Here is a 25153-nt window from a genome sequence, read left to right as displayed (position 1 = left end):
TTTGCCTCTTTACCTTGGACTTTACTAGCAGCAATTCAGGCTTCTACAGATGCTCTAGGGGCTGGTTTCACCAAACATGTCCTCTTTTATCTGTCCAGAAATCTGTCTGAAAATAAGGATAAGCTGGCTGTCCCACAGACTGTCAATAGCTGTAAATGTTCAAACAGTGTCTGGGCACAGACAAAGCCTGCTTTTGCATGGAATGTATCTGTTACTAATGTATAATAGAGCAGCCACATGAAACTCCTAGTCAGCAATTCATGCAAAACTTGAAAGTACCACCAGTGTAAGACTATGTTTACTTTCCAGCTGGCTGGCTGGAAAGACATCCACCTCTATCATATTTTACCTCTCTTTTTTTAATAGCACCACTGAATGGTCACTATGTGCCCCTGCATGAAGTCCCTTGGGCCTCTTTGCACTCACAGGCAATAAGGGACCTCAATAATGACGTTTGCATGTATTCACATGCAGTGTTAAAAGGAGTGAATGCATAGGATTAACTGTGGCAGGCATGGGGATGAGTGGGAAGGATTTTCATCGCTGTCTACACAGCAAGGTCAAGGGCAGACAGGAGTAGATTATACAGCTGCTCTTACCTGGTACAAACCAGTGGGGCAGGACTCACTGCCCTGGCAGGCTGAACACAGGCCTGATCTGGAGTCACCCCAGCACTGCCCTCAAGGAAATCAAGAGACAGATTGGAAAGTAACCTTGGATACCACCCTGTGCTGCTGCTACTTTGCTCTCTTAAGGGGTTGGTAGCTGGAGCAGAGCAATCTCTCAGCTATACCTTCCCTTCCTGTGATCAGCAGAAATGAACTGCTGAAATCACTGAAGAGATTTTTCTTTATCCTACAACAATCTTTAAGGGCCATCTCTGTCATAGATAAAAGGATAGGGTATTTTTCTCAACTTTTAAACTTTCATTAAAATTATTTTAGAGATATTTTTCCAGTGTATTCCAGCTATTTCCTTGTTTGACAATAATAATTCATACTTTAATTATCTCATTGGCATAGTGAGACTGTAGGAAAACTGGTAGGATTATGAACTACAAGGGAAGAAAAACATGGTTTAGATGAGCAAACACTCAGAAGTTTCCAGCTCTCATAGGTTTTCATTGATTGCTAAAAAAGCATGTTGGAGAAAATCTGTTAAAGTTTCAGTATCCTTCCTCTTCAAGGGAAATGCACAATTCTTAACCCTTAAGAGCAGCATCAAGACTCATTGCAAACCAGAAAACAAGACAAGAATAGAACCCAGCAATAAAAAAGAAGAAATAACCTTCTAAAAAACAAATGGGATGCTAGGATCCCCTTACTCACCATAAAGACAAAAAACCAAAAAAAACCGGAAATGAACCCACATTGTTTCCTCTTGAAGTACCCAGAAGAAAAATCTGCGCCTTAAAAAGGTTTGACCTCAATATAGGCCATAATGTAGAAATGTGAGGATCTTGGAAACTTGTGCTTTTCCTGGATTGAGGCCCAGATTTTGTAATATATCTTGCCTGTTACTATTTTTCTTGCTTCTTCCAAAGTAGAAAAGGTTCTTTTGAAGAAATGTGTTTTCTAGACACTTTGATACACAAGAATTGGGGTCTGTTTAAATACTTCAAATTTGACATATATACGCATGTAGTTATAACATTTGTGAATGTGAGCCAACATTGCCTTCTCTGGATCCAGTCCTTCCTATCAATATGTTGTAAGACACTAGGCAGAGCGGTGTCTACTCTAACAGGCAGAGTATGCACTAGGCCAGACAAATAACAGTAAAACACTCAACTTTCTGTGCCTTCACCTCCTTCACCACAGTTTTAATGAACAGCACCTGAAAGAATTTATGCCCATGTTGAAACTGGAGTTCCAGGACGCAGTGCTGGCACATCACATCTGCTTGGAAAAGAAACCTTTTCTTCCCTTCAGCCTTACTTCACACAAGGAAATCTATCAATAGTTTGATCCAGTCACTATGAGTGGTATGAGTATTCCCTCAGAGGCCATTTTCCTACCCTGGTCCCAATGTGCTTTTGCATGTTGACCTGCTATTCAGTCCCTGATGCTTTCCAGGCTGAGTTGAAACTGTGGCTACAAGACATTAACCCTACCCTAAAATGCTCATGGTCTGTCACACACATCCCTCTTTTTTGCTGTCTAGAGAGTATGGATGCAAATGCTTTATCTCATACCAGTTGACTGAGGGCACCAGAGTAACTGAGAGACAAAGTCTGATCAGTGTTTTTCCTCCAGATACACCTCAAAATCCAGCTAGAAGGGGGCCAGTCATACAATAATTCATGATTACGAGCCCCACTAAAATTAATGCCTGCCATATCTTATCAAACAATCAGCCATGAGAGAGAGTTTTCCCTACTGGAACATGCATAAGTCACTCCAACTTTTGTGGCTGTGAACTGAAAGCAATTCTTTCTCCACCTTCCAATGTTTGCTCAGGTGCAGCTTGGTTTCCACGTGGACTGATTGAGGAGAACCTGCTTCAACCAGCGAGCTAACAGGAGCCACCAACCAACTGGCACTGATTGCAAACAAAGTCTTCATCCCTAAAGAGTCTGTTGCATAAAAGCGCACAACATAAAACCATCTTTGTATTTGTGACTTACTGTAAGTCCTTAGGAGGTTTGCCTTTAAGGATGACTACATTTTTAATCAATCAGCAAGGCATGCAGTATGTAAAGTTCATGCTAGCTTGAGCGTCAGCGCACTGTGTTTTCCCCCTGGTGAGCACCCCCCTCTCAGCCCCTGAGCTTTAGCTGGTGAGGTTATGCAGCCCTGCCTATTAGGACTGCTCTCAGCCACATGCCTGACTGCACTCTCAAGTCTCAGGGCCAAGAGTAAACTTTGAAGGAACCCTGCCAATTAAATGTAAGCAGAAAACAAAGTCTTCATTTTTCAGCAAAGCTAATGTGGTCAGAAATGTTCTCATGCTGCTGCTACTGATAATTATTATTTTGCATTCAGTAACGATGGCTTTTAACTCAGTTTGAATATTAAAATCTGTCATGAAAATGAAGGTATCTAAAAATGAGAGTTGATAAGATTGCCATTGGTAAATAGACTAAATAGATTTTACTACTGGTGAAAAGAGAACCCTTCTGTGACAAATGTTTTACAGTCTTGTTTTGGGGATCTTACAGGGGAAAAAACAAGCTTAGATGGCATGCATTATCTACAACGGGCAAAGACAAAACATTGCAAAAAGGTTAGCCCAGATGGATTCCAGTAAATCCTTTATATAATTTCATAGTCCAAATAGACCACAGCAGGTTGTAGAAAATATATTTGAGGAATGACATACAGAATTTAATAGAACATACTTGGATTACTTCTTGTACCTTCTCCATTTAAATATAATTTTTTCAGTCCTCAGTTCAGATACAATAATGTTCCAATTTCAGTGTTTAATTGTTCTGCTGGATTGTGACCCTGACTACTCTGACAGCACAGACAGTCTCCAAAGAGGTCTTAACCTAAAAATGACAAATTTTCAATCCCTTTATCTTCTTTTCCTTTTCAACATTAGAAGCAAGTGGTGTACATACAACTAGAAAACTCTAGTTCTCGAAGGGCCTTGATTGTAGTCTTGCTACCCTATGAGATAACTAAAAGCTATGGCAGGGGAGATGGTCATCTGACTGTCAGAGTTTGCCCAGAGCTTCTAGTGCAGTCTGGGCACCAAGAAAAGCAAGGTGGTTATAAAAAATTTCTGAATGTCCCAGACAGATGCTTGGTTGCCTGGTGCACTGCATCAATGGTTTTCTTGGAAACAGACCTTGTGGGAATAGATTGGATTCATTTCTCTTGAGGCCTCCTAACACCCCCATGAAGGTCTCAGGTAGGTGCCAAACAAAAGGGAGAACAAAGAATTCTGCTTTTAAAAGCCCTTCAAAAAAGATCAGATGAACTTCAGCTTAAAAGAGAAGTAAGAATATGACCATTCCAAAGGGATGCTTGTAATATCTACCATGATTTCCATAATTCAATACATTACAATTATGCATTTCAAAGTCATCTGAAAGTACCAATAAAGACAGATTGATTACTTTATTTGTATACATTGCTATGAGACATTATCATTCGATGCTGCCAAAGCCAGTTCCATGCCAGCCCTTGATCTAAAATTAGAGTAAGGACAAGGAAGTGTTCTTTCCTCCACAATGATCACCTAAACCCAAATGAGCCAACAGAGGCTGAGAGACCATAAAGCAGTCAATACCAATGGGTGTTTGCTCACGAAAAACCACAGGACCTCCAAACAGGCCCCTTGGAACTTTCTTGAGAACATATACAAATTTCAGCACCCAGTCAGCAAAGTGCTCAAAATATCCACTAAGGATAGGGCTTGAAATTTATCCAGGAAGGAAACTAGGCAGGGGAGACAGACTGTGCAGCAACGTGAAGGACTCAGAGTGGTTTTGGTTTCCTGAAAAACATCAATGGCCATAACAGAAGTAGAAGGCATTGTGCACTGACTTCTGGTCCCTGCAGTTGCTCCTCTGAGAATAACAGAGATCTCACAGTGTCAGTCCCTGCAGCTCTTCCCTGCCTGGGCAGTGCAGAAAATCTCAGCCTTGTGCCTGGGCAGTGCGATTTCCCAGATACTGAGTAGAGGGTCAAGGAAGTACCTTTTGGCTCTTGCTTCCAAAGGCAGGTTTGGCACTTCTTCACACCCACCTGACTGCTCTTGAATTCAAGCACTTGGTTAAAGTAGGGAATCTGTTTGTTGTTCTCTGGAAGGCAATGCCTTCCATATAACCCTGACCCAGTGTAGATGTAAGGTTCTGAGAGCTCAGCCTGCACCACAGCCTCTCCATCCAGGACCACCTGCAAAGAGGGTTTACTCAAAGGATTCTGCTCATCTAACTCCACAAGTGCTCAACCTGCTTTCACCTTAAGACACAAGATGGGTTGTACATGTGTACTTCAAGTTATTTCTGTGCACGCTTTATGTGCGCATCGGCCCAAATCCATGAGTGTGTGTGCATGCAGATAGATAAACAGATAATCTGGGATTGTTTCAAAGCAAGGGAAACATTTCTTTTTATTTCTTTTTGTCTTTCTTTCTTTCTAGCCTCTTTGCAACAACTTGGCCTCGGGATCTTCCAGGGAGCTGTGTGTATATATGAGTGACACACTTGCCTGTTTTCACAGCTCCTGCCTTATGTCAATTTAAGCATCTTTCCTACACCTGGAGGAGTTCAACAAACATCAGCTCACAGGTGTCACACTCCATTGGCTGAAGGCTGGCTCCAGAGAGTCTAGCCAATATCTGCTTTGGCTATTAACAGCCTTGGAGAGGCCAAGCTCAGTGTGTGTGGGGAAGCAGGGGGAGGAAAAGGTGGAAGGAAAAGGAAGGGGGGTTACATGTATGTGCATGTGCATTTGCTGCTGCTTTAACTTTCCATCCATTTAAGAGTTTAAATACTACTCAAGCACTTAAAAAAACATTAGGACACATTCCAGCTTTCTCTGCCAGTCAGAGGGAAAAAATGGTTGAAACCCTGCATCTCAGCACCCCGAGGGCTTTATGATTTGTTAGGTTTAGTAGTTCAGAGGATTAAAAAGACAGAAATATTAGTAGAAAAAGAAGAGGAAAAAGTCAATGTATTCACTGAAGCAAATCTAATGGGTTGCTGGGCCAGAGAAGAAAAGGTTCTACTACCTGACTGAATCTTATTTATATTTCTTCCTCCACAATAAAAAATAATTTTCTAGACATTCCCCCCCCTTTTTTTTTTGCTATGCTAGTCACATTTCCTAAATCCTTTATCAACGACTGCTCTGCATATGAATGGGCTGTAATTGAACTGTCACATTCATGAAGGTCAGTAACCTTTCATTAGGAAGAATGTGTCTTTCTTGATAAATTGCAAAGTCCCTGAGGATTTGAAAGCATTTTTTTTATTTCATTCTTTCAAATATACCTTAAAAATCTAACACAGATCTTTCTCTCTTTTCATAGTACTCTGACAAACCCCTCGTCTTTCTCTTTGTCATAGGCAGTTCCATGCAAAATATTCAATCACAAGCTTTCACTGTGACCTTCTTAAAAACAAAATGGGAAGCATAAGCCCCCCACCCTCAACCCCTCACTTTGAATTGCAGATTGCTAATACTTCTGCTTAAAATCCCCAAAAGTCAAAACCTTGAGATTAGAAGCTTTGCCATGTCCTTGCTTCTTCAGTTTGGTTCGAGTTTCTATTGTAATGCAACCTAAGTCACACTCTGTTGGTGCCAGTAGATCAGTCCATCTTCTTGGTGTGTCCATTCCTGTGCAGAGATGGACAGACAAATACACCAAGTAGTGACAGGCTGCATGAGAAAAACAAATTGAGGGAGCGAATGGTGCTTAGAAAAAAAAAAGTACTGCAGACGGCTTTCAATCCCTGCCACAGGTTAGCTGCATGCAATTCATTCTTCCCTATCTAAGGAAAATATTCTTTTCAGCGGGTTCATTTTGCACCTTGATCTGCACCCTGACACAGCAGGGTCCTTAAAAGAAACTGACTGGCTGCCAAGTTCATAACTGCTGCCAGAAGTTCAATTCCTCCTCCAGATTCTGATCAGAAAGTGTGCAGCAGGATGCATGGAAATGTGTTGAGCTTCCCACCCTTACCAGTGCAAAGGTGTCTTCAGAAGTGTTAAAATACTACTGAGGCTGTTGGGGCAGAAGCCATCTGTTCCTGTGCCATGTTCTAGCTGGCTAAGCTTAGTGCCCATCTTCAGCCAGCTTACTGGCTGGGGATTGACTGTCAAGGGTCAGAAAAAAGACAACTTGGTGGAAATTCAGATCAAGATAGAAACACAACAGCATGAAGAAGGTAAGACTTGATAAATGGAAGCAAGCATCTGGCCTTCTGTGTTAGCTATTCAAATGCTCCAAAAAGTAACATGAATTAGTGGTTCTTGAGAGACTATCCTTTTATTGTCAGCACCCATAAAATTGTGGTGATTTCAGGTTCACCCCATAAGATGGAATATAGAGGAAAGAGGAACAAGGAGTAAGTGCTAAGCAGTCGAAATACTTTGATGGTACAGGCCACACTGGAAGCTTTTTAGCTGGAAGGAAAAAAGAAGGAAAAAATTTCTTTTCATTTTTGCAGGAATGATTGAAGAATTAATACTTTAATTAGGCTTAACTCACTTTTCTGAAGACTTCTCTCAACTAGTGAATTCTGTTGGGTTCATGTGCCCAGCTTGGAATGGGAATCATTTACTGCAGTACCACAGAATGGATCTTCTTATACCAGTAACAGAAGTCACAGAAAAAAGACTCACCAAGCAAAACAATATAGGTTCTGCCTGACTTCCCTATTAACATCCTCCTTTAGCAGCAAGAGTATGTTTGAATTCACATGGAGAGGGCCTTTATTTGAAAGCTAGATGTCCTCTCATGCTCCAATTCTGCAGTCCTTCTCTAGACACAGAGTTCATGGTAAAGGGTAGACATGGGTGCCCAGAAGCATAAATGAGCCTAGACAATTCATCATCTGAATTCTCTCTGCCACTGGTGAAGTGAGGTACTTGTGATAACACTGTGAAAAAAAAGACCAGACTTCATCGGTGGCCAAAGGGGTGTGGCAAACACCACCTAGGACTTTAAAACAACAGAAAGGCCTTCACAGACCATCACTTTCAGAGCCACCACATTTAGGCTGCTCAATGTAAGTCTAATGTAGAAACCCCCACTACAGTGGCATCTAAGGTCAATAAGCAAAGAGTGATTCAGACTTCTAGGGAGCAGGGGTCACGATGCATCAAGCAGGCAGGACTGACTTCTCTACATGCCTGACTTGGGTACCAAGATGATTTTTGTTTCCACTGACTGCACAGGAAGCCAAGGTCTAGCAACTTGGCAAGGTGTGCAGAATTGCTCACCGGTCTCTTGACCTGACACACTGTCCTTGCTCCTGTTTCATACTGGGCAATATGAATACAGCTCCCAGTTTCTAGCTCCCAGTGCCATTGCTGCTGTGAGGAATATATAAATACAGTTTTGTGTGGGACTTTTCAAGTGTACATCAGGAGATGGCTTTGTAGGAGCTCCCATTTTGGAGGCAAGATGCTGACTGCTTTACTAGGCAGAGTAAGCAAAGAAGAAAAAAACAAGTTATATTTTAATGGTGGACCACTTATAGTTGTCCAAGTTATGGATCAGTTTTCCCAAGTGTTAATTTGGAGACCACTGATGATTTAATCTCCTGTCATGTATTTGGGTGTGCCAGTGATCTGGAGAATGTTTTCATGCAAGTGCCCAATCATCCCGACGCTTTCAGTTGCTAAAAAACCAGAATTAACTGACAGTCAAATCAATTCAAGTGGAAGACTACAATCTTGGGAAATAACTTACATCAAAATAAATATTTTCACAGATATTTTCTAGCATGTCTGCCCTAAAATGCCCCACAGGCAATAATTCCTAAGGTGTACTGTTATTTTTCTTCTCAGATAAAATGTTAATAGCGAAGTGAATATGAGGTTGCTATTTACAAATCTCTGCAGAATTGATGTTTTGATTCATGCACTTTGGTCCTCTGTCCAGAGTATACTAATTTTTTCCTCACTTGGAACTGGAGGTAGTTTCCTACATTGCAGTACTCGGATTTATATACAGCTAAGTGTTTCTGTATATCAGGGAATTCAGATTCCAAGATTTCAGTTGATAACTGCATATGGAAAAACAACAGAGCAGTATATCACCTCATTGTACATATCCAGAACAAAACAATGAGACCTCTCAAGCACTCCACACTGTGTATAAAATAAAAGTCATTAAAGAATTTGTTTAGAAGTGTGTTAAGCATTTTCCAGGCAGGCGGTGAATAAATCCACTTTACCACTTCATGGCTTTACAAAGAAGCCCATCCATTAACATGGGAACCCTCTTGTTTGCATTTCTTAACAGCTGACATTTGTACCTTTCTAAGGAAAGTGAAGGGCATCTCATTGCCTCATTGTTTAAATCAGTGTGAAAATAATGGGGATGATAGGGAATTGGAGCTAATTTCCTTTGTCTCCTATTCAGCAGATAATGGTGGTATGTGTGGGATGCTAAAGGCCAGGGAGAGGAGGTGACCTGAAGATGACTTCATTCTTATGAGGTTTATCAAAGGCTCCTGTCAGTCAAATGCATGCTGAGAGATTGGGGACTGGCCATCTGGTCCAAAGTTAATCAAAGAGGAAAAAGGAAAGTGAGGAGGTGAAAAATCCCCTTGTCAGCTCTGTGGAAGGTGGCGGGAGAGGCAGAAAGAAAAGGGAACTCGGGTGCTCCAGCAGCCCAGTACCCAGACTTGATGGTTGCAGAGGAGACACGTAGCAGAGTGGGGTGGAGAAGCAGCAGGGAAAAGGAAAGATACCATTGTTTTGAACTTTCCCTGGATTGATCCCACACCAGCTTTAAGTGGCAAGCCTGAAGGTCACTGCTGCTGTTAGCCATGCAGAGCAGAAGCAGAATTGTTTCACTTGTCCTCAGAAAAAAAAGAGGGAATGACTGACTCGCAGTAGGGAACCGGTGCAATATAAAGCACAGGGTTTTCTGTCACAGAGCCAGATTTCCTTCCTCTGAGTTCTGCTTCTTGCGAGCAGGAACAAGAGGTACAGCCATGCCACCTTCATGTCCTGCAGATTCAACCATACTCAACTCCTCACCTTCTACCCCCTCCACCCACTGGGCTCATAAACAGATGTCCTGCAAGCACTACCCACATCCAAGAGGTTGGCATAGTTTGCCCATAATGGCTTTTCTGTCAATACTGACCCACATACATTTTTGCACTGTATGTAAGCTAAGAGGGGTATAGAGCAGGGATTTATCAACAAATGACTTGGTTTTTGCTGGGCATCACACAATGCTTGTAGGTGAAAGTGAAGGCACCAATCAGATAACTAAAACACTGTTTAAACTTGTGGTGTGTGCATGTATTATGCAAAAATGCATTTCTTCACCAAAGATGCATTCTGAAGCAAAACACCAAGTGTGACAGCCTGATTTCCATAACTAGCCCTGTTCAGCTGCTCAAATCAGCTAAATAGAGACATATTTTTAAAACTACAAACGTCCAGATTGTGAATCCCATCCCTCCTTCATGCTGGCAAGTAGTCATGCTAATGAGTAGTCTCCTTGACTCCAGGGGAAAAACTCTTGCCAGCAAAGGTTTCACAATCCCAGCCCTAAACATTTCTAAAATGATTAACCAATGTGAACTAACTTAAAGTAAAACAGAATTTTTTTAATTAAAAATTAAGAAGAAAAGGAAATAGGGGAAGGGTTTTTTTGAGGGCTGCAGATTAAGGCTGAGCATTACATGTGTTCATGGAATTAGCAGAACAAGGGATGAATGTGCTTCCTGTAGTATGCACACACACACACACACACACACACACACACACACACACTCACACACGCACACAGAGATTCCTACCTTCCTACCCCAGGACAGAAACTTTCTAAACCAAAGAGAATGAGAGAATGAGAACAAAAGAGTTTGGCTGCCTCATATACCTGGAGGTGGGGCTTGCTTCTCCATTAAGTTTCCATTCTGCGTATTCCTCAGGTCGAGGTCCAGTCAGGCCCCCATAGAGAGGAACATATGGAAAACAGTGGCAACGAGTTCTGCTCTACCTGCAGCTTTGCTGAGCTGAGTCTCCTCCAATGCCCTGTTTGGGAGCATCACTTTGCATGGCCAAGTGCTGCAAAATAGAGCTGAGAATAGTGAGAGTAGAATCAGACAGGACATTAAAACCAAACCTTTACAAAGCACCTAACCCAGGGAACCTCTGCTGAACAGAGGATTTCAGTTGAGGATATACAGCTCTGTCTGTACATACAAAATACAAGCATAACTATACACTCACTGCTTGCTGTCCTCTTATTTTTATTGAGTTTTTAAAATAGCAAGCAACCTGCTGCACACTAGGCAGCCTGAAACAGGCACAGCCAAAAATGAGCAAGGGTGGATAGATATTGGGACATCTAGAATTTTCTTGCTGCTAATGTCTGATGTGACCCTTTTGTATGGCAATAAAAGTCAGTGAACAATCTCAGGTACCAAACATGCACCCTGCTTTTACATACTCCAACTTGCATTTACTTTCTACTGAGCTGCTTAATCTGAACTTCGGTGACTTCAGAAGAAAGGGGGTTAATAGCACTAAGGGTTCTTTTTCGCTTTTGTTTTTATCTGCACAGCTCTAGATCTCAGAGAAATATGACTAAGAAAATGATCTTTCCCAGCCCCTGGAAACAAAATGCAGCCATTTGGATCCCAACATAAAAACAAGCATCAGCATGTCTGAAATTCTCTGCCGGCTATAATTAAAACTCACGAGCCACTACGACACAACTGTTTCTGTCTTTATGACATGAAACATGCAGAGATTTAGAAATGGACTGACAGAAAATTCAGCAAGGAAATTTCACCAGAAACTTTCTATCCCCTGGAAAAATTAGGTATTTCTATCAGGCAGCAAGCCATTATCATAATATTTATGATTCCTCTTGCCCAGTTCCTGCTGGATCTCACAGAAGGAAAAAGCTTTAGGCTTACCTGTGTCTGGCATGGATCCCTAGTCTAACACATTGGTTGAATACACAGGCCTGAACATGCTGTCATCAGCATATCCTCCTCCTTCTTGTGGGCTTGAAATAATTCAATATGCTAAATTAGACAATGCCCTAAATCAATCAGTAGCTCCCTTTTTGTCAGTGGCTGAGAGTATTTCTAAAAGCAGGTAGGAGATTTAGCTACCTAACCCTAAACTGATGGACAATAAGAGACCACATCCTCTTGAAGACGTTGAGAACATCGAACAGTGCTCTTTTTCTCACACTTTCCACAGCTCCCTTGTTTCTAGTTAGAAATCACATAATTGCAAATTTCACATTGTTAAGTATTTTCTAAAGGACTTTTTCAACTACTCTGTTATACTTCATGGTCAACAGCATGCATGGTGAACACATGCTTTAATGATAGCCACAGCAATAATTCACACAGAAACAGTTTTCTTTGAAACACTTCAGAATAGTAAGGAGATGGGGGAGGGAAGTTATCAGCACTAATACAATTTATTAGACAAACCCTATGTGGATGCCATGGCAGGTCTGCTATCAAAGGCAAAAACCTTCAGGCTTTTTGCATCCCATAATCCCAATGAAAGCCTGCTTTTGCAGATACCCTGCAGTTCATGAATCACTGGCTGTAGCATACAAAATCCCCTATTTAAGTAATTACTGTACAATAGACAAATCTGCACAGTGGCTGATGTTATATAAAATATTCCAAGGCAGTCTCAAAACCACAACATATTAGAAAAAAATCTCAACTGGAGACAAGTGTCTTTCAGTAAGTATATATTGTGAAATAGGGGATGCTGTGATCTAATCATATTAGGCCAGTCCTGAGGACTGGAAATGGTTTGGCAATAGGGGAACCCAAGCCAGTCATGGACACTGAATGGTTCCTATCTCTAGACATTCTTTTCTATTTGTTTCACTTGGGCTTCAATATACCCTCAAGCTCCTGATTTTTACATAATTGGATGGTTCTGTTATTACCAACTTAGTTTTCAAACATCAAAGAACACAGAATCATCTCAAATCCATGCATTGCCTGAATAATGGCCCTGGCTTCCTGGCTTCCATTTATTCAGAAGAATGAACAAAAAGCCCAGTATTTTTAGGAAGATACCAAACCTAAACCCTCGTCTTGTCCATGCATTGCCTTGGTAATGGAGCTTCCCTATCTTCATCACAGCAAAACAAAAGCCTGGTACGTGAGAAAGGCAACAACATTTCACCAGAGTCTTATCTCTGTACTTGGTTCTGATTTATCCCCACACCTGAAAAGTTCAGCTTCTACATTCAGCAACAAGGAAGATAGGTTTTCTTTCATGAGGAGCCCTTATTTGCCTAACTTTGGTTTCATCTGTGGATGAATTACTTCACCAAAGCTTGTATCCTTCAGCTAGTCAGTAAATCAGATTTGGAGTGACAAGCGAGTGGCATTTTGCCAAGTCACTTCCAGAGCAGACCAGCAATGCTCAGTCATACCCACATAATCAGAAAACAAACAAAAAAGGATAAAGAAGGGCAGAACTGTGTTACAATTTCCAGAGCATGATGAATATGTTCAATTTGGATTAATTATAAAATATGTTCTACTCATCTACTTGCAATTTAAGATCTGGCGAATGGCACAGCAGAAAACAAATCTGAACTGGAAAATTAGCACTACTTCAATTGCAAACTACTGACTTTCCTCTTTCTTTCAAGGGAAGCACACAGAACCTCTTCAGTGGAAGCCGTGGCTTTAGAAATGTTGATCTGAATCAGACTTAGCATTTTCAGAAATCTCCTGTACCTCCCACAATGTCCAAGGTTTGTTACATACTTCATTTTCTTGTTCTTGATGCAAGAAATCTGCGGGACAGTTGGAACTTGGTTTGCAAAAAGAAAAATTATAGTGGTCCACAAAACAGAAGGTCAATCAATGTTTTGGAAGTGCTTTATGAAGTGGAAATCTTCTTCCGAAGTATTTCATTAGAGCCCAATAAAACATTACATGCTGGTGGAATCTTGTCCTTTTAAAGTCGGCAATGCTTTCTTCACCAAAGAGTGAATTTTGTTCAGGTTTAATTTGCTTTTAGTGCTCCTCCCAAAATCAATACAATCACTCCAGTGCAGTTTGACAGGTTCCTGAGATAGTGTAAATTAAGTGAGCGACAGCTACCAAGGCACAAACACCAACTACACAGTGAAAACGGGGAGGGACAGCAATTACCAGCAAAAAAGCAAAATCTGGCAAAGGCTGTCTGTGTTAGGTTCGTGTGGAGCTCCCAGGCAGGCTCCCAGGCAGCTCCCAGGCAGGCATAAGTTTTTATTTGAAGGAAGGCAGAGCTAAGATGCAGAAGACTTTTCTGAGTTAGGTCTGCCTTTTTGCTACAAGGATCAGTCACAAACAGTGCAAGTGGTTTAAGACACAGTGAAGAGTTTGGCAGAAATTTGGACTGCTCTGTATGTGGGATGTTGTGATTCCTCCAGCTGCAATTCCCTAGGATGCATTTCACCTAGCCAACACCTGACAGGAAATATTTAGGAGGTTATAAGTCTTCTTTAGAAGAAAATTACAGCAGGAAGAGGTCCAATATAACAACTAAAACATGAAAAAAAGCTTTCTCACAGTTTGTGTTCTAGGTGCCTGGCTGAAATCCTGGCTCCATAAAAAGTCTTTTACTCTTTTACTATGCACTTCTAGGATGCCAGGTTTGTCAATGTCTAGCTAGCTTTCACATATATTTGACCTACCATGTTGCCTAGCATCATAGTCAAAGAATAGTAGATTCAATCTCGGTGTGAAGAAGAAACACAGTACACACCGAGATGGTTTGCACAGCCCAGTGCACCTCAGGAGGTAGCCATTTTATGCACAAAGAAGGTGTCCCCATCCTTGTCATTTATTGGATTTATTTGACAGGGAGGGAGAAACTTTGAGAGCATTTTTTGACACAGTTGATGTGTTGATGCTGATCTTATTTTTTCTCTAAAGAGTTTTATCGACTCAATAGATTACCAAGATTTTAGATTCAGGGATCACATTGCTACAGCATGACAACCAATTTGTCTGCTGTAACAGAGACACACTTGTACCACAACTGCACCAAAGTATCTAATCAACCCTTTTCATACACATAGAGGTTACTTGGAGGCTTTAATTTAAAGAACTGAACAAAATATCCAGTCTTATGAAAAAGGGTAGTTGTGGCTTTCATACAGATGTTTTGCTGAAAAAAGTCCTAACTCACAAAGAAAACCAGAGAGGTGGGAAAGAATGGGTGCAGCCTATTCACTCCTACCATTTCTTGTGAGTTTAACAAAGCCATTGCTGTCAAATTGCAGCAGTATCAACAGAAAAAATAGTCAGTGTCATCTTCTCGCCTTCTCATCATCTAAGGCCAAGAAACAGAAACAAAAGTTTTAAAAGCTGGCTTGTTTTTTTTTTTTTCTGAGGCATGTCCAATGCCTAATATCAGCCTTTTAACCTGTTTTCCTTGTCAAACGATCAATGTGAATGAGCACTGGAGTGAATGTCCATCCTGGCAGGGTATGTAAACTCACAGAACCATGACTGGGATTAGAACATAGCATCCAGAAAAAAAAACAGGCATTAATCTGTGCCTTTTTTCTTGTACTTCCTGTTAGCCTACACCCTTCCAAAATACAGAAAGTGAAAAGATCATCAGAAGTAAGTAGCATAAAATGAAAGAAAAAATCCCCATGGTTCTGATAATAATTTGGAATATTCTGTGTGGCCACCAAACTCGAGCAGGGATCTTTGATCTATTGTGCTGCATTATGTGATTTCAAGAAAATGAGATGGGAAGGTAAATATACAAAGTAGGATTTAGCAAGATGCTGGGTGAAGAGGGACAAAACCCCTTTTTATGGTTGTCAGGAAAAAGGAGGGTGACATTCTTACGGAGTTAGAAGGAGGTCAATAAATCATCATCCTTATCTTGCAAACAGTGCCTGTGACTTCAAAAATTAGCTCATTTATTCTGCACAATTAAATTTATTGAAGTGTGACAGGAAAAGTTTAGCAGTCGCTGATGCAGAAAGGCAGCAACAACAGAGGCAGGCAACTGACTGAATGACACAATTAGTTGATTTTCATTTTATTTATCAATATAATTATTGAATTGTATTCATCTTATTTCACAGATTTTTACCATTATTAGAGCCCAGGCCTCAAGGGAAAGAATTAGTTCAAATTTTCAGTCTAACTTAATGTGATTATCAAGCTGGTAATAAAAGAAAAGTTCTATAAATGCTACACAATCTTGTATTCAATGTCACCCCACCATCCAGCTCTGAAATCCAGAAACCTTTCACGTAAAAGCAGTAAATTGAATGTGAATTGTGAACATCCTACGTTCCCTAGGTGGCAACCAAACCTGTGCTTGCAGGATCCCACCTTGATGTGACCTTAAAGGAGACAAAAGTCTACCTGAATTTTAAATTCAGGTATATGTTCCTTAAAAAATACTCCAAACAAACAAACCCCCCAACTAAATGAAAACCAGCCAACCAGAAAAAAATCCTCTAAAAAACCTCATTGCATCATCTTTGACCCCACCCCTATGACAAGGTTCAGTAAACTTATCTGTAAATGCTGTGAAAACAGTGCAGGAATATTAGAGAAAGATTGCCATGCCAGAGGAACAGTGGATGAGTATGCTTCACATGCAAAATTACCACACTGGGCATTTTAATACACACTGAAAAAATATCATTCCAAAACTTTTGACAAGTTGGTTTTTTTGGTTTTTTTTTTTTTAACAAAATACAATAATAACAATTTACAAATAAGAGAAGTTAGAAAAAGTTATTTTTTCTTCTTGTCCAGTCCAGTTTAGAAGCATCTAGACTACTCTAAGTTGCTCTGGCTTACTTCTTGGCATGCCTTCCTATCAATCACATTGTCTGCTTTGGTTTTAAACTTGTAAGAGACAGAATGAGAAAGGCTGGACCTGACCCATGCACATATTCCGCCCTTGCTTTCTACATACATAAGGAATCAGACACATGTTCAGCAGTAAGCTATATAATAATTCATGTCCTTTCTCAAAGGTTCAGGAAATTAGACCACATGCTATTGCAAGTGTCTAACTTTTCCAATGTTTTGAAAGATTATTTCCATTGCAACTAGCTTATTCAGTTCTACCCTCCACTTACCATTCCATAAAAATTAATTTATTTGCTCTGAGAAAAAGACATACGGGCCTTTCTTTTTCTAAATGTTGGTCAAAGTCTCATGGAACATTGCCTAAAGCATTAAAAAATGGAAAGGGTCCAATATAATTCTATAGCCATAATTAATAAGAATGAATATTATTACTTACTATCAATGAGTGATTTTGGGTGTGAAGAGACTTCCAGAATTCCCACTGACTTAAACAATATGTTCCAGTTACTAGGATCTTGATGTCTGTGTAGGCTCAGACTATATTTCGGGAATTTAGTGTACTGACTTCTTCAGAAATGAGCAGGAAGATAAGTTTATATCTGTAAAACATATAAATTATTAGTGTTAATAAAATGGATCTTGCTGGGACTATTCGACTTAAATTTGATGTGCATTATCTAAAGAAAAAGGGATCAAAAGAAAGAGAACTGTATATTGCACATTTTCCTTTGTGTGTTTCTTTGGGGCAAAGCCTGGAAGGTTGCCTTTCCATTTAGATCCATTTATTTCTTCTTCCATTTCTTCTATCCATTTATTTATTTAGATCCATTTATTTTTTCTTCCATGAAGAATAATACACCCCACTGGGACCTGGAGTTGATGGAAACCATTCCATTGCAGCATCATGCAGTGAGCTGCCCAGCTCCAGAGAATCAGGAGAAGCAAATGAGCCTTCTCTTCAGCACTAGATAAGATATAGCAAAGGGACAGGTGGGTACAAATAGGGATCCAAGGACAGAAGATAATTTTAATGGTTTAATTGACTGAAGATATTTCCATTGCAGTCAAGACGAGCAGAAACTTCACTGCTTTTGCTTGTACTTGGCTTAAATAGAGAAGAAGAGAATACCTTCAAGGATTAACTTCCTATAATCTCTGCAAAATTCAGCAAGGCTCTCATCAGCTAGCAGGAGCAGCATATGAGCACAGGAAATGGGCTTCTAGACCAGAGGGAGTATTCAGCAGTTCAATAACTACTATGTCTTCTTCTACAGACTTCTGTGGTACTTTTCATTCCAATAACCTCAAATCATCTTGCAATGAAAGAGCTTTCTTGTGTTATGAGATCCCAATTCAGCAGGTAAACCTCCCTTATTCAGAGCCCCTTAAAAGAAAGGCTTTTGAACAAAAACCAACTGGGTTTTACTAGAATATAAATGAGAATTATTAATTTTTCACAGAATTATCAGGGCTGGAAGAGACCTTAATTGTCATTTAGTCCAACCATCAACCCAGCGCTGCTGCAGTTACCCCTAAACATGATCCCCACCTGCCACAAGTCTCTCCAACACTTCCAGAGGTGTGACTCTGCCATGTCCCTGGGCAACTTTATTTAAGGCTTAGCCACTCTTTCAATGATTATTTTTTATTTATAATATCAAGTTGGAACCTCCCCTGGTGCAACTTAAGGCTGTCTCCTCTTGTTCTTTCACTTGATACACCGCAGAAGAGATTCCCACCTCATTACAGCCTCATTTCAGGCGGTGGTACAGAGCAATGATGTCCCCCCTGAGCCTCCTTTTCTGCAGGCTCCCTCACCCAGTCCTCAAAAGACAGGTTTTATTGACCTTTCACCAACTTCGTTGTCCTACTTTGTATATGCTCCAGAGCCTCAATGACCTTTTTGAAGTGAGGTGCCCAGAACTGAACACAGATTTTGAGACATCACCAGTGCTAAGTACAGGGGGGAAATCCCCAGGCCCTGCTCCTGCTGGCCACACTATTGCTGCTACAGGCCAGGATGCCATTGGCCTTCTTGGCCACCCGGGCACACCTTGGTTCATTTTCAGTGGCTGTCATCCAGCACCCCAAGTCCCTTTCTGCTCTCTCAGTGACAGTTCTCAAGCCACTCTGCCCAAAGCCTGTAGGGTGGATTTGGGTTCTTGTGAGTCAGGTGCAGGACTGGGCACTTTGCCTTATTGAAGGTCATACAACTGGCCCCAGCCCATTGATCCAGTCCATGGAGACCTCTGTATAGTCCTCCCTCCTAACTTGATGTTGTCTGCGAACTAGCCGGGGATGTACTCAGTCCCCTAGTCCAAATCGTCAATAAAGATGTAAAACAGGACCAGAAGATGAGTCCTGTGGAACACCACTGGTGACCTGCTGCCAAATGGATTAAGTTCCACTCAGCATCACTCTCTGGGCCAGACCATCCAGCCAGTTTTTCCACAAATTGGACTGACTAGGTCAAACATAACCACCATAAAATGGATGACATAAATCCATTTCCCCCTGCCCACTGCATCCTTGCAGGGATGCCTTCTATCCTGGTTTCATTCGACTCAGTCAATCTTTGGACCAGAGCAGGCCATGCATAACCAGCCCTGGTCCTCATGAAGCTTCTTCTTCCCATCCAAAGACACTTCATTACAAATCTACTTCTTGCTTTTATCCATTATGTCCCAGCCTGCCCACTGGAAGCCTCTTTTAGTAAGCGGTTGCTCCTTCCTGTCTGCCATACCCTACCTCTTTTCTTTGAAGTCACCTTTTCCTTGACTCTTCATGGATAAAAAGAGTTGAAGGAACCATCCTCCTCTCACAAGGGCTGCAATTGGGTCAACTATATCTTATTACAAAGACATCTAAACTCTAAACTGAGGATAAGTAAAACAGACACTGTCAGTTGAACCTTGGCATTATCATAATTTTTCAGTTGGGAAACAGGAGCCAAGAAAAGGAAACATCTAAGATAATAAAGATTAGTGTGAGGCCACTGACTTCCTAGGTGCCTTGCCCAATTCTTCAACTTGGCTGACTTATACGGCACACCATAAAAATTTAGATGAGTCCATTTTAAAGTCTTCCATGTCCTGGAAATGCTCAGAGAACTTACCCACTCACCACTCACAAGAATGTTGCTCCTGTGCATATATAGAACATTGGGCCTAATTAATCTGATGTACAACATTGCATCTTAAAAATGTCAAAAGCCTGAAGGATGCTTTTCTCCACCCACAGCAATCAACAGCACTTTGTTTTTCTCTCTAGTTCTCAAAATAAAAACTTCACAAGGCCAGTTTTGTTCAGGGATTAATTTGATTTTTGACTGATTTCACAACCTTCCCAGATTAACCCTGTGGACTGCTATATAACCATCAGGCCTTTGAGCTGACTTTTCATTCCAAATCAATGTTTTCTAAATAATTATTTACCCATGAACAGGTCATAGAGGCCCTATGGCAATGTTTTCCTCTGCCTTCCCTATGCAGAATCATTACTCAAAAGGGCAATGTGCCTCAGGTTTCCAGACTGCTCACCAATTCATCTTTTCTTTAAGCCACATTATGCATAAGCATTAATGTGCATCACCAAATCTGGAGAAAGCCTGTCCAATTCTTCAGAGGAAACAAATTAATTGAATGCCATCAGTGAGAACAAAGTGCAGAGGCACCCTGGGTGTGTGAAGTTCCTGAACCCCTCCTAAGCTTTTCAACTGACAGGGGCTCAGGCAACAGTAAACAGCCATTCTGAAAAGCACATGGGGCAGTGCCATGAAATTTCATATTTCTATATTCAAGTTTTGTTATCCAAAAAGTGAAGATTTACCAGCCAGCCTGAAACATTCAGCATTCTGGTGCTACAGGAGGCTGCCAACATGAATTGTTCCAGACCTGAAACTGGGCAAGCAGGAGGAAAGGGAGAGCATCACAGAGGTGAGTCCATGGCACGAAGAAGTGTAGTCAAAGTGTTAGAGTTGCACAGTGTTTTAGGGTGAAGGAACCCACTCCTGCCCATGGTTTCTGCTGGATTGAGTAACGCCTCCACTCGGATCTGCCCTGAATTCTAACACAAAACAAAATCCCTTACAAGAAAGTTCAAATGCTACAAAAGATGGCCTCAGTTCTGTCGACTCCATCTTCCTCACCAGTGTTCTGCCCACCAAGTTCTTTGCAGTATCTCTCAAATTATACATAGATCAGCATGACAGATCTGACCTTCACCTAGGCTGACTTTAGTAGCTATAGGGGCAGGCTGCTGCTCCTTCAAAGCTGGTAACCTGGACATGGCAGTGTGCTGCATGTGTAAGGGACAATAATTGGAGCCGACTCATGTTAGAGTGAACAGGTAGCAGAGCCAAGAGCTGAGTTCATGACTCTTCTCCTTGGCTCTGATGAGATTGCAGAGTAGGACGTGCCCAGGGCTTGTGCCACCACTTATACAAAGTTTCACAATTAATAAGAAAGATGATGATGGCTAAAAGTCAGATCCTGAAGGAAATGGGGAAATAACTGTGGAAAATGGAACACTAAAATTCTCCGGGGGAAGTGGTGTTTTGTCCTGTGCCTAACTGCAAAAAACATAAATCAACAGAGATCAAAGAAAATGGTCCTTCTCCCTAGCTCTCAAACCTTTGAACAGTAGAAGACCCACCAGTCTAAGGCTAAACAAAAAAATGAATGGAGTGATTAGAGTGAGGGAGTAGATCAGTACATGGAATTTGGAAGAGGAAATGCTGTGTTTACCAGCCATTACTTGCTTTTATACCATGTAAGATGTGAGAACATCGGGGCTTCCTCTTTGCGTCTCTGTCAGCAAAAGTGGGTGGTCAGCAGAGCACTCTGTTGCTGAGCAAAGAGGTCACCAAAAAGACAAGAGTCCAGCTCTCCCCAGCAGTGCATGGTGGGAATCCAAGGCATAAGTGGAAAGCAGTTCAGACTGGTTATAAGGATATTTATTTTTCCCCTGGTGACAGCCAGAGTTGCCCAGAGATTGTGCAGCCTCCTTGGAGGCTTTCAAGGCTCACTTAGATAAAGCTTTGAGCAGCATGGTCTCATCTTCGGGCAAATCCTGTCTAGTGCGGGGTTGGACTGGAGACCTCCTGAGATATTTTCCACCCTAATTATCGTGTGATCATACTTTCTCTGATAGCGCTTGCATGTTAACTGATCCTGTATCAGAAAAGAAAGCAGCTCTATAATTGGTAGCAAGGTCTCTGTCTAAGAATATTTGGGTCCTTCTGCCCTTTGTAATGGCCAATTACGTACCACTACAATTACATTACAATTGGGATTACACCTAGATGTCTAACACCTCTATTTTAATATCCAGCTTTGACTTCAGTGTGTCGACAAGCCAGTACTTTTCAGCACAGAAAATTTGCATGCTGTACGTACTACATATAGTATGGTGTTTTGATATAGTGACCCATAATAGGAAAAAAGACACACTCACAGGAAATTAATCTCCATCTCCTGGAGCTGTTCAAACGTCCAAGGTTCCATCAGACTCTTCCAGCTTAGCGCCATCTTCCTTTGCATTTCTAGGGGATGAGAACATAAGGAAATGCCATTCCTTTTACAGCTAAATTGTGCTATTACTCCAACTACTTCTGAGAGATTGGTACTGTTTGTTCTCCTAGCAGCAACTTTGAGATACTCAAATAGTCACATATTGCTCAGAGAAAATATAGAAGAAAAACAAGCTGAAATTTTGGTGGAGACCTTAATTACGAACACGTAAGGATAAGCGCATTTTTCTTCATTAAGTCCAGAATGTCCAGCCTGTACAACACAGCAAGAATTTTTAACCCTTCTCAAGTAAAGTCATTGATGCCAGATATTTAGTGCAATGATTTCAGCAGTGAATGTCAAATATGTCTCAAATATTTGCATGCTTCTTAGCTCCTAAACTGACAAAGCTTTAATTTAAGCAGATATAAGTGAAATCTGCCACGGCACATGTTGGCTAAGATATTTAAATTATACAGTCCACAACTAGAAAGATACAGAGCAAATGCAATCCTCATTAGAATCAGTGTGGCAGGGGCTCTTCTCATTACAGTTATTTAAACAATAAATTAATTAAAAACTCCTCAAAAAGCTCAAGCACAAAACTATTCAAGATGTGTGGGAAAAATGCCATAGTCTTGCAATCTGCTCTTTCTGGAAAAAATGGCAGTCCTCTCTTTTCATCTTCATTTCTCTTTTCCCTACAGATCTCATGAGGAGTATATAGTACATAACCAAGCAAATGGGGCAACATAAAGCGTGAGGTCATTAATTCCTGCATCACACCTTTGTGCAAGCTCAATAGACTTCAGCACTGTAGGTAGTGGCAGACTGAACTGGGGGGGCTCCTCAAGCTGCTAAAGGAATTACCTGCTCTTTCCAACATGAGTCCTTAATATGTCATACCTCCCTCAGTCAATTTTCTTGTCTTTAGCCCATCCCTTAGGGATACAGGAGGTTTCATAGGACAGACACTACACCCTTTTAATTTTACTTTTCTCAGGAAAGCACTGCATGCTGGCCTCTATCTATCTATCTATCTATCTATCTATCTATCTATCTATCTATCTATCTATCTTCTCTTCCCCACCCCAGCCTTTTGAGCCTGTTGGCACATTTCAAGCCAGCTACTAGAGGACTAGAAAGTAAAAAATGAAATCCCACAAATCATGTGAAAGTAAGAAGGGAGAAAATAATTGTAGTTTGTTAAACAAAAGAGACCTCTAAGAACTCTTTCACTGGATTTTTAGTCACCAGAGAATCCCCAGAGGAAAGAACTTTGAGGAGTTTCCCAACTGCAGGGAATAGAGCTCATACCTTCTTAGACACAGGTTAATCCAGTCACAAGATCCAAAGCCACAGAAAAACGGGCTTCTCATGGGCGACTCATTAATTCTAGCAATCAGACCCTAATTTTAGGCCTGCTTTTGGATAGAACAAATTGTTATCTCTACCTGTCTGTTCAAGTCCATGAAGGACAAAGGAGTGGATCTAAACCTGCAGCTAGGTGTCCACTTGGATAGGTGAAGAGGCCTGATAGCAAGGGATCTTCTACCCCTTCTCTAACCACTCAGTTCTCCTCCAAAGCAGTTACTCAGGCACCTTAAATTCATCAGCTGAGCATGTCCAGAAATATAAATGTTTTGGCTACATTGAGCCAAACATCTTGGAGCCATCCTACCCAAGAAGGCATTTGGGACTTATGAACCAGTTCCTTTAGTGCTGACATTCACTCAGCACATGGCTGGTGGAGGGGAGAAAGTCCTATTGAATCTGTCTTGATAAACAGCCAGCAGCAGCTGAGTTCCCAGGGTTGAGCAAGAGTGCACAGTGGGAGCCCACCTTTTGGGATCTGGTCTCTTTCTGCCCCAGGTGCCTCCACCTAGGTAGCATCCAGAATGATTCTCTCAGTCTGAAGCCAAGGGAACTGGGAATAACAGATGATGATGATGACTAACGACAGACATCCTGTTAATGCCCTGCTGAGATGATCAGCCAATAAATTTCCATGCAAAAATAAGTGCCTAAGAAAATGGAGCATGCCAACCTCCCTCCACTGATGGAAGAGGCAACCTAAACCATTAAACTTCTCTCTATTACACAGGTACCTTTACAATCTGTCCTTCAGACTGCAAAATATACAATTAAATCCTTTAAACTTGTAACAATTTTATTTTTAATAAATAATCCAGAAAAAATTGTTAGATTCAGATGGAGTACATTTCAGACTCTATATAAATAATGTTCACATACTTACATTATAAATTTAGTGCAGAATTTCAAGTCTTACTTTTTAGATGCGAAATACTTTTAGTAGAAAGCTTTTTAGATAATAGGATCTTTCTTGTATTATGCATTCATAAATTTCCTTCAGTGATAGGGGTGAGTTGAAAGATCAGTTCAACACTGCTGATTAGTTTCTTAATTAAGTTATTGTGTTCAAAGAAGGATAAATAAATACTGGTCACAATTTAAAGGGAAGCAAAAGTGGGTCACAGAGCTTGAAAAGGCTGCCCAATGAAATAAAAACAACAAAATGTTGCATTTTTCACTCTTGAGAAGTGCTTTTGCAAGTGGCTAGTGCTATTTTTCTCCCTCTCAAGAAGTGGACTGGAAATGCTGCACTGAGCTATCATGAAAAAGGGGTCAATCAGGGGTATTTTCTAAGGTGGGGAACAAGATTTACAGCAACATAATCAGTTGGCCAGTTCATTACAGACTACACGTGTCCTAAATTAGGAGAGCATGAAGCGGGTGGATACATTATGCTGTTTCACGGGAAGCAATTTGAGCAAGTTGTTCATGTTCCAGTTCTTTGAGACTCAACAACACATCTCCCAGGAATCTGTAAATCATCAGCAGGTGATATTGTTGGCTGTCATAGCACAGACAGGCAGAGCCAGTTACAGCTTTTACCAGGCTTTTTTTTTTCTGTGCTTGTTCTTAAAATTCTCCTTTCCAGGAAGCTGCAAAACAAATCACAAAACAATCAGTAAAGCAGGACAGCACAAAACAAAATTCCAGAGATAAGAGACATGCTGATAATATAGTCTTTGACATCTGTTTGGGGGCATTGCTGAGTTAAATATTCGTCCTTTACCAGACTAATATATGTATGCCTGCTCTCTCTCCCTGTTCACCTGTGTAGCCTCTGTCAGTG

The 25153-nt window shown here is 41.0% G+C and overlaps 1 long non-coding RNA gene across 2 annotated transcripts in view; it reads right to left on the bottom strand.

Moving 5' to 3' along the window:
- The window catches only part of LOC119697902, a 72840-nt gene that overhangs the window by 17145 nt on the left and 30542 nt on the right, over positions 1 to 25153 (bottom strand). Inside the window, exons 2-4 of one of the 2 annotated variants that reach the window (XR_005255992.1) lie at positions 21938 to 22025; positions 16920 to 17082; positions 10525 to 10725 (exon numbers count right to left, since the gene is read on the bottom strand). This is a non-coding gene — a long non-coding RNA (uncharacterized LOC119697902). Of the gene's footprint in view, positions 1 to 10524; positions 10726 to 16919; positions 17083 to 21937; positions 22113 to 25153 lie in introns of those variants that run through there. The other variant, XR_005255991.1, reaches the window with a different exon arrangement.

The sequence above is a fragment of the Motacilla alba genome, chromosome 2 (genome assembly GCF_015832195.1).
Source record: "Motacilla alba alba isolate MOTALB_02 chromosome 2, Motacilla_alba_V1.0_pri, whole genome shotgun sequence".
Classification (NCBI taxonomy): Eukaryota; Metazoa; Chordata; class Aves; order Passeriformes; family Motacillidae; genus Motacilla; species Motacilla alba.
This window is presented reverse-complemented; position numbering and strand designations above follow the sequence as displayed.